Source organism: Excalfactoria chinensis, chromosome 13, assembly GCF_039878825.1.
Source record: "Excalfactoria chinensis isolate bCotChi1 chromosome 13, bCotChi1.hap2, whole genome shotgun sequence".
NCBI lineage: Eukaryota > Metazoa > Chordata > Aves > Galliformes > Phasianidae > Excalfactoria > Excalfactoria chinensis.
In genome coordinates, this window is record NC_092837.1 from 14,783,278 (window position 1) to 14,793,309 (window position 10,032).

A 10,032-nucleotide genomic window follows, 5' to 3' on the forward strand; every position below is an offset into this window, starting at 1 on the left:
ATTAACTCTTGCCCCCCTGAATGTTAATACCAAGTGAATTGGGGAGGAAAGCAGTGGGATGGAGTCTTGTAAGAGAAAGCTCCTTATAGCCCAAGGTGTCTTCTTGTGGTGCTGCCTCAGTTTATCCCCAGCATCACTGCCCTGTAGCAGCAGAAAGCAGGAATGTTTGCACTGAGGGGTCTGTATTTATCTCCTGGTGCTTGGCCTCATGTCCTACATGGATTGCATCGATGCATTTGCTGCTGGCAGCTCACAGCAGAGGTGTGCAGCTCCTGGTGTGCATTTGAGCCAGCACAAGGACGGCCAGGCTGCTGTTGCACCAAGATCCACTCAGTGCTGGTGGTTTTATGTCCACACAATGGCCTCACTGTAGAGTTAGGGAGCCACTGCCATGGCAATACTCACAGTCTATAAAACAGCAATTATACTTGTTATTAGATCATCCCTTTTACAGCCTGAATCCTTTGCCCATGGTACATGCAAAGCAACCCAGTGACTCTGAATACTGGGCTAATCTGTCCTAATCCATTATGCAAATTGCCAGGACAATAACCAGAGACAAATGCTCCATGCCTGAAGAGCACCCGGACTCCTTTAACAGTGACACTTAGAAATGATGGTGTGGCTGCAGGTACACTTTGCTATTTGAAGGCTCTGTTTGAGCCCCTGGGGCTCCTCTGCCCCATCCATGCAGCAGAGTGCTCGCATACTTGGGGTCAGCATCCTCAGCTCAAATGAAGCTCCCCTGAGGCAGCCACGGTCACCCCACGTTCTGCACAGAGTCCACCCATGTTCGTGCTCCTGGGTGCCATGCACATCCCAAACCCTGCTTAGACATCACCAGATGTGCCCAGATGTTCCCAAGGGGTATCACTGCAGGAGCCCACCAAGGATCCTGCCCAAGGCTCCTCATCACAGCTCTTATGGCTCTATGAATATTACAACAAATTTCTCACTGTGGTTTCCTTACCCCAGCACTCCCTGCCACGGAGACCCAAGACACAACCACTCTTCTTGACCTGGCCATGGCCAAGGAAGATCTGGGATTGTTTTGCTACTTGTCTCCCATCGCCGCAGGGAGAGAGGAAGCCACCAGGGGATGCCAGATAGATTCTTGTCTCTGCCTGGATTTCTGCTGCTTGGGAGAGAATCTGGGCTGTGGCAATGAATATTTTAAAATGTGGGGCTTAGGATCTCGATGGCAACATGTTTTAGCAGCACACTTCAAAGCAAATACAGATATGGCTGTGTCTGGGCTCTTCGCTGTCTACAGGCTCTTCCCAGCTCTGCTAGCAGAGCTGCTAGACTTTGCATGATCTGCAAGATACGGGAGGGCTTTTCCTCGCCTCCCCCCCGCCTTTTTTATTCAAATAAACCTTGGGATAATTACATGCAAAAATCCTGCGCTCCTGCAATGTTGATATTGCACATTGGGAAATCGCTGCAGAGGGGATGCATGTGGGCAGAGCCATACGGACGGTGGCAGCTGGCTGCCAGGCTGGCGCGGAGCGGCTCGCCGCCAGCCGCGGAGGAGCCCGGGCGAGCGCAGACGCCTCCCACGGTCTCACACTTTGCTGCAGCACCGAATTTGCTTCCGCAGGAGCCACCTCCAAGAAGCAGTTGCCGTGGGCTCAGCTGGAGACCGAGAGGTGTCCCGGAGCAGCTGGGAGCTGGAGTGCCAGCGGTTATCAGCAGAGCCCAGCACACAGCTCATAGAGTCACCGAATATCCTGAGCTGAAAGGATGCACGAGGAGCGTTGAGTCCAAGCCCTGGCCAAATCTTCAAACTTTAAGTTCTCTTAGATGGATCAATAAATGAATAGATTGCTAAATAAATAAGTGGAATGAAGGCCTTCGGGAAATAACCGGGGGTGTTCAGGTTCTCACAAAGAAAGCAGCTCCACAAAGCCAACAAGCAACCTAAAATTTGGTTTTAAAGTCTGTTTGTGGTTTCTTGCTGAACCTGCCATTTCCTGTCCAAACCTGATTTTATCTTCTTCTTCTTCTTCTTCTTCTTCTTCTTCTTCTTCTTCTTATTTTAGACAGTGACGAAGATCCAAAAGAAACTGAGATTAATAATCTCCCAGACCTCGTGGAAATACTTGCTATTTGCTGATTATTGCTGCTGTTATCTTCCTCAGGAAACCAGGCTCTTCCCATGCTTCTGCCCAGGGGCTTGCTCCATTATCTGCAATATTAATTGTATTATTAGCCTCATTGTTTCAGTGGGCACAGGTGAAACCCCTCAGTGCCATCTCTGGGTCTCCCTGCCCTGCTCAGCAACCCAACCTTCACCACCGAGGAGCTGCACATCCCATATCTCCCTGTTCTGCATCACCCTTTCAGTTTCATTCCTAAGCTCTTCCTCGAGTGCCTCCAGGCGGAGGAGGGTTCCTTTGCTGTATATCTGGACGGGAAACATCACATTTTTGTTATTCCTATTACAAAATGGGGTTTCCTTGCTCATCGGTGCTGCCCATGCCTACTCCTACCAAGCTGGGGAGCTGAGACTGCCTGTAAGAAGGACTTAAGACATCAAAAATAGCAAGTCTTCTAAGTTTGGCATTGTTGGAAGAGTAAAACTTGAGGAGACTGTGTTCACTGCGGTTCTGAAAGACAAAAAAAAAGAAAAAGAAAACAAAAAGCATATGTAAATGGTGCTGGGATTTGCTATCTTGGCAAGACTGCTCACAGCCCTCAGTGGTGGCCTGGTGCAGAGCTGTGTGGCTGGAGGAATCACACCGGGTGTGCAGAGCCGCTCAAGGAGAAAAGCATGGAGTTAGGAGATCTTGGGAGGAAATGGAAAAGGGGAGCTGGGGAGGGGAGACCAGGAGCTGCCCCACACCAGATCAAAGCCAGCTTCAGCCTGCTCCAAATGGACCCAAACCAATGGCCAGGGATGAGCTGTGAGCTATGCTGGCCGTGCTCCCCTATGCTGAGTCTGCTTTGCCTGTGATGGTATTTGGTTGGCGATCTCCCTCTCCTTATCTCAGCTTCAGCCTTTTTCCACCACATTTTCTCCCCTGATGCGTTAAGTGAGCAGCGGGGTGGAGCTGAGCTCACGCTGGTGTGAACCCACCACACCTCCATGTGATTTCTCGAAGCTCTGCTTTCGGTTCCGTGTTTGTTGCTGTTCAATTAGCTCTGAGGAGATAAGACAGGTATCACTAACATTTAAACGGAGGAGAAGAAAACAGCAATTTACATAAATTAATTAAGAGACTGACCTCGATCCCCAACACTCCTCAGAGAGCCAGGGGGAAAAAAAAACCTGTTTATTAAGTCAATAGTGAGTTTGACACCTGAATCAAGCTTTACCCAAACCGAATGACAAAATTAATCCGCAGCAAAATGCACCGTAGCTCCCATCACTTCAGTCATTTATTTTTTAAGCTAGCCCAGCAATTTATTTTTAAACATATCAGTACGTTATGTTCCATGACATTTCACATCTACAAAAACACCATATGTATTGGCAAGTGATTACTCATTGGAAGTGCCATATCATGGATGCGAGTATATCTGGCAGCCTGGATTTTCCCCACCTCTTTTGGGTCTGTGCCCTTATTGTTTCATGCATGCTTTCTCATTGGGCAAACTGGGCTGAGGGGCAGTTTTATGCCGTGCTAAAAATTGTTCGGTGGGCGTCGTGAGATGGCAGCTTCACTTGGTGAGCCACGAAGGGTGCTGCCCATAGTCTGCCAACACTCAGAGTGCCGCTTTGTCACTGGACAAGCCCCAGAGGGTGACACAGTCCCACCCGTCTCCACTGTGCATCCTGCCCTGCTGTATCAGCATCACAGCTCGCTGACCAAGCACATCTTCACTCCACCAATGGTTTTAGTGTGGCTTGCAGCCCTCCTTCCCCGTAACCTAGTGATTATTTTGGAGCCATCCCTCGATGCTCACATCCCACGGGCAGTGACTTTTATCACGGAGCTGCAAACCTACAGTTCATGCTGCCTCATGGCTGAGCTGACAAGTGCAAATTGGGCTGAAATACCCAGGTTTTGAGGGAGACAGCAAGCAAGCTGCTTTGTGCCTGGCTGTGCTCACCGGGGCCAGGACCGGGGCTGAGTTTCTCACACATCGGGACCTCCATCTTCCTGCTGGGATCTGTCTTATCTCAGCAAGTCGTTTAGCCCAAGCAAAATATTCCAGGGATAAATCTAGAAGCGGTCATGGGATTGGCTCAGACATATGGTAGTGTCGGAGCAAGAGATGTCCTCACGTATCGCACACCTTCTGACACCTTTCTATTTATATGGCTGTTCCACCTGCTCAAAGGGAATAGCAGCAAGCAGGAACGAGGCACTATTTAGCAGACCATCAGGAATAACAGGATGGAAAAAAAAAACAACAAAAAAAACCTACCACAACGATCCAGGTGCTTGAAGACAGAATATAAACCATAATTAAAGCCTAGCAGTGCTGCTATGACAGATGGTACAATACGTACCCTGAAAATTGTCCATGAACATTTATTTAATATCTGAGCACACTAACTGCTAGCAGGCGGTGCTGCTATTACCGGAGCACCACTATGTCGGTCACATCCAGCAAGAAATTCACAATCCCTATACAATCCATGGAGCATCGGGCAGTCTGACACCAGGAAGGCCGCGCTTATCGCCGATACACTGACATGGGTGCAGAGGAAATGCCCATGGCAACATACACTGCGATGATATTATCAGCCTGCATGCAAATGAGCTCCCAGAAATATCACAATAAGGGCTTTTGTTTGCTCGGAGGAACGTTTTTTTGTGGTGTTTTGAAGTGGAATTTGTTGTCCTGGAGTGGGACGGCGTGTTCTGCAGCACTGACATGAGCTTTCTTAACCGGCTCCTCGTTATTGCTTTAAAAAGGCAGCACAAGAATAACTCCTGCACGTCCATCATCCTGCTTTTGTGCAGGCTGCGGGAGGAGCTGAATTTTTCTCCTTTCCCAGCTAATATCGCTTCTGCTTTCAGCATTCATTTCCTGGCCTCTATTTCTCTCCGGTCCATTTCTGCCGCCCTCCTTCTACCTTTCACACCATTTTTTTCCTGCCTTTGGTGGCTCAGAGCAGCTCCTTGCAGTGGGCAGCAGCACCCGGAGCGACCGTCCCTAGAGGCAGCCCAAGCTCTGTGCTGCCAGCAGCCGGAGGAGCCCCGTGCAGGGCCGGCTCTGCAGAGCAGCTCTCTGCAAATGTTCCTGCTATTTGTAATCAGCCGTGGTTGTCACACTTTGATATTTGTTCTTTATAAGCATTCCTGCAGAGCTTGCCAACAGGAATGTTTTCTACACAAAGATGCAGCAGCATGTGTTTCAGACGTGAATTTTGAACTTATGAGTATTCACGGTGGAAACCTGAGGAGCCTGATGTGATTAAGGAGCAGATCCACATCACAGGGCTTGTTTGCAACCAAATCAGCTCCAGTTCCCAGTCATGAAACCCATGCAGCCCAAGAGCTTGCACCCATGGCCAAATGCATCACTGTGTTAATCTGTTCCCCAAAAGGAGCAATGCATGTGACAGAAACCCTTTGGCAAAATGGAGTGTGGTCAACCACCCCCCCCAGGATGAGGACAGAGTGCCTTTAAAGCTTTGCCAGTGAAAGAGGTGATGGCAGTACCTGGAGAAGCTGTGTCCTGAGGAATGGTTGGGAAAGGCCTCATGGGGTGTGGATAGCTGCTCAAAACCTTCTTTGTGCAGAAGTGTTGCTCTGAAGGTTGGATGGGGATTTGTGGTCCTATCCTGGCAGCTCTCATTAAGCTCCTGGGCCAACCATGGACTCTTCTTCTCTCAGAGCACTGTGGCTGTGTCATGGCACATCCACCTTTCACCTCTGAACAACTGAGTGTAGAAGTCCCTAGAGCAGCTTTTCTGCAGGGTGTGTGAGCCATCTGCTGCTGGGCAGCACTTACGGCCTGTGACAGCTCTGGCATGGGATGCTTTGAAGATAGAGTGAAGCAATGGATTACCAGGGAAAGAAGCAAGGAATAAATATCAGACAGAGTTGCAGTGTTTTGTTCAAAGAATCATAGAATGGCTTGGCTTGGAAGGGACCTCAAAGATCGTCTAGTGCCAATCTCTAAATAAGGCAGTAGATCAAGCTACCCAATGTCCCATCCAACCTGGCCTTGAACAGCCCCAGGGATGGGGCAGCCACAGGCTGGTTTGGATGCTAGACATCTTTTGCAGTGGTGATCAGTCCAAAGGCAACGAGGTCAATGCTGTCTTGCAGAGCAAATTACAGGCATGGCTGCGAGAACAGGGATGAGAACAGCCTGCAACAGTCTGTTTTTCCAGTTAGGAGATGTGTGGCAGCTGGATGGTAGGAAACCTTGTTGAAGAGCAAACTGATTGCTCAACTGCTTGCTTAACCCAGACTCCCAGGAGCTTGCTGCCTTGCCAATTGGTTTTATGGCTGTCCTGCAGCAGGGACAGCCTGGCACCTCTCACATGCAGAGGGAGCTATAGAAGACCTGTCCTGCAGCTCACACATGGCCCTACTACCTGGACATCAGCCATGACAGAGCACTAGGAAGGGACCCAGACAGAGATGTGTGAAGCACTCCTCGGCTCCATCATGAGCAAAAGCCTCGTCCCACTCCCAGGATCTGCCATGATCACTGTGTAGGAGGTACCGGTTGCTCAGAAACCTCCTCCTCACCATGCAGTCAGCAAACGAGAGCTATTCTGAGATACTTTAACTAATGGTCTTCATCGTACAAATGAATACCCACCAGACAGCCACCAATACACCACCAATACAGCACTGGGTACAAAGCTTCCGGCCACCCCGGCTGTATGGAATTACAAGGAGGGAACTCTACAATCAAAATCGATTTTCCTTCTCTCTCTTGCTTTTCTGGCTTCCTTGAATTAGTGGGATGGTCATCTGCTAAGAGTGGGGCAGCCCAGAGGGAAGGCAACCCGTTTTCCTCCTTAGCCTTGCAGCACATAGGGGGCAACCACACAGTGGGGAACTGCCTTGGCTTCCCCTACTGAGGACAATGGGAATGTGTGGAGTGAGTAAAGCTGAAGTCTTGTTTTCCTCAAGGTAATCCTTCAGTTTGCGTGCTCCTTCACAAAGGCAACAAGGCGAAGCAAATGAAGCTTGATAGCCTTACCCAAATGAGTTGTCATCCTGGCAGTTCATCCCCTGTTCTCCTACCTGCTTCATGGGTAGCTGCTCTCCTCAGGAGGAGGGATGAGAAGTCTTGATTCACACCGGCAGACAACGATGGATGAAACCTCAGATCGTGGTGACACAGCTGGTGCTCTCCTCGCCTCATATCTCACAACATCCCATGGCCATGACTGCCTCCAGGAGGGAAAGCTGCCTGGGGGCTGTGCCAAGACAGCCACAGCACTGAGGTGGATCTGCCCAGGCATTTTCCCTTCCCTAAAGAGAGGTAAAAGGATAATTAAACTACTGAAGCTGGCTTTTGGAAAACTACAATAATTACTTTTTTTTCTTTTTTCTTTTTTGCTTTTTGTCAATGGAAAAGATTCAAAATAACAGGGCCAGACAGAATAGAAATTAAATAGGGTTTATATACAGCTATCTTCTGCTCACAGCTGGTAATTGCTTCAGCTGACACTGCCCAGTCCCTTCCCAGTGCCCAGTGTTTGCAGACCAGGAACCTGATTCTGGTGTGCTCCAAGCATTTCTATCCATGCTCCCCAGTTTTGCTGTGTACTGCCATGGTCTGTATCCTGCAAACATCTTCCTCTGAGAAGCTCTGCTCCCTCCCAGAGAGAGGCAGGCTCTCCTCTCTACCCTGCATGCTCAGGCAGAAGAGCCTTCTCAAGGAGTGTGCCATGTGGGATGCATGTGGACACTGCTCCTTATACACATTTTCACACTGAGGCCTGATGATGCCATGGCCCTGCCAGAAGCACGGTGGAAGCTCTGCAGTAATAACAGAAATGGAGTCTGAGCAGTGCATAGATTCTTTGTAGGCATTTTGTAAGGGCTGCTCTTGTCCACTGTAGGTTGGGAAAGATGGTGAGCCTCTCCTGTTTCAAATTCAGGTATTTGCAGGTAATAGCATCTATGCTAGAAGATCCATCCATCCTTCCTTCCATCTGCCCATCCTTCCATCCATTTCTCCTTTCCATCCTTTCCTCCTTCCATCCATCCCTCTTTCCTCCCTTTTCCCTTTCCCTTTCCCTTTCCCTTTCCATTTCCCTTTCCCTTTTCCTTTTCCTTTTCCTGCCATCCATCCTTTCATCCATCCACCTTCCCCTGCATCCTTCCCTGCTTCTCCTACAGCTCTCACCCTCCTCCGTGCTCTTTCCTCCTCTTCTCCCCTTCTGCAGCTGGGATTGCAGCAGTAGCAGCAGACGTAAGGTGGAACCAGCCGCCCGAATCGTGGAGCAGCAGGGAGCTGACACATCAATCACGGTTCTGCTGTTGGAATTAATGAGTGCGCCACAGGTTCGGGCTGTCACTCACTACCCTCACTTTGCTGCTTCCATATGGCTGCCAGCCGACAGCCTCACGCTTCCCAATCTCTGCCAATTACAGCCTCAGCACTCCCAACCTCCTCCTATTAGGCTCACAGCTTCATTATTCTAATTAAGCCAAACAAGCTGAGCCCTCCCTTTTTCACTGTCGATGCATGTCCCTCGCATGCATCAGAGCTGCACTGCAGCAAAACTCCTCTCGCTGGGGGCACCTTTGGGGAAAAAAACAAGGGGATGGCTGGGTAGTATCTTCCCCCCTCTCTCCCTTAATCTGGGCTGTGGGTGGAAATGCCCCTCGTTTGGCAGCAAGTCTCAAGGAGGTCTTTATTTTTGGTCAGAGTAATTGAAGGCAAGGCTGGCTGATCCTGGCCTCCAAAATTAATTAGTCAGGGATCCTTCAAAGCTCAATTGCTTTTCTATGTATTTTATATTTATTTATTTAGATCTGGCTTCTGTCTTGCAGAGCTGGGAAGAAGCACCACGGGGGCACAGCCCATTGGGAAGGAAGGAAAATTACCTTTCTCCTAGCCTGGAATGGGAGGAGATTGGAATCCCTTAGGACAAAGCCATGGTACCGGACCCATAGGTAACCCCCAGTTCTGTTTTCCATGCTCTCAGGCCACACTGCTGGCAGGGAATGACTCTGAGTGACATGGTCTAGTGGGCATGGTGCTGGTGGACTTGGTGATCACAGTAGACTTTTCCAACCTAAATGGTTCTGTGTACCTGTGTGGTCATGGCTCCAAAGAAGAGCTTGAACTGAAGCCTCAGCCATTGATGGGCAGCAGGCACAGTGCATGTTATACTGATGAACCAGTGCATTTTGTAATAATGAGGGGTTTCTCTGCCTCACTGCTTGGTAGAATGGATGTGCTATTCCATCTTGCTCCTGGCAGCAGTGACAGGCTGCAGGATCCCTGGAAATATGGAGGTTGTAGCACCACTGTAACACAGGACCTTCATGGATCTCCTCTGCTTCACCTGGACTTCATAGACTTATGCAGCTCTCAGGACTATCAGGGCCACAAATTGGTTTTGCTTGGAGGGATGACGTACTGGGTGCTGTGCACAGCCTATGGGTGTGATCAGCCATAAGCAGCCTTGGACCTGGCCAACTTGGTGCAGCATCAGGACCTTAAACATCCTGCAGAGATGGTGGAAGAATCAGACCCGATTGCATCCCACCTGGGGGCTGGAAGCTTTGGGTTTTAGGCACATGTGGTGATGTTTGCCCAGTCCCAGCTGGAAAGGAAGGGCTGCTCTGTGGCTGTTGCTCCGTGCCGCATCTCCTGCAGCTGGCAGGCAGGATTTGCTGACCTCTGAATCCCTTAAATCGGTTGCTCTCAGCATTGCTCTGAGCAGCTCAGCCAAGAGATGCAAGTGCTGGGTAAGTGCCAGCACAGAGCCCGGCTCCAGCCAAGGTAAGGAAATGTCTCGTGCTGAGGATGGAGGAGCAGCAGTGATATTTCTTCATCCCTCCTCCCCTCTGTGCTCCATGACACCAAACAGCAGTCAGAAAACTCTCTGTAAACAAGGCAATGCTGTCCGCCTTACGACAGGACTTACGGTTT

At 49.8% G+C, this 10,032-nt stretch overlaps 1 long non-coding RNA gene across 1 annotated transcript; it reads right to left on the reverse strand.

Moving 5' to 3' along the window:
• Positions 1 to 580: 580 nt before the first annotated feature.
• LOC140258297 (uncharacterized) lies at positions 581 to 8,492 on the reverse strand. The gene is made up of 3 exons (XR_011905235.1): positions 8,275 to 8,492; positions 7,164 to 7,394; positions 581 to 2,188 (listed from the first exon to the last, which is right to left on the reverse strand). It is a non-coding gene; the product is annotated as an uncharacterized lncRNA (long non-coding RNA).
• Positions 8,493 to 10,032: the final 1,540 nt, after the last annotated feature.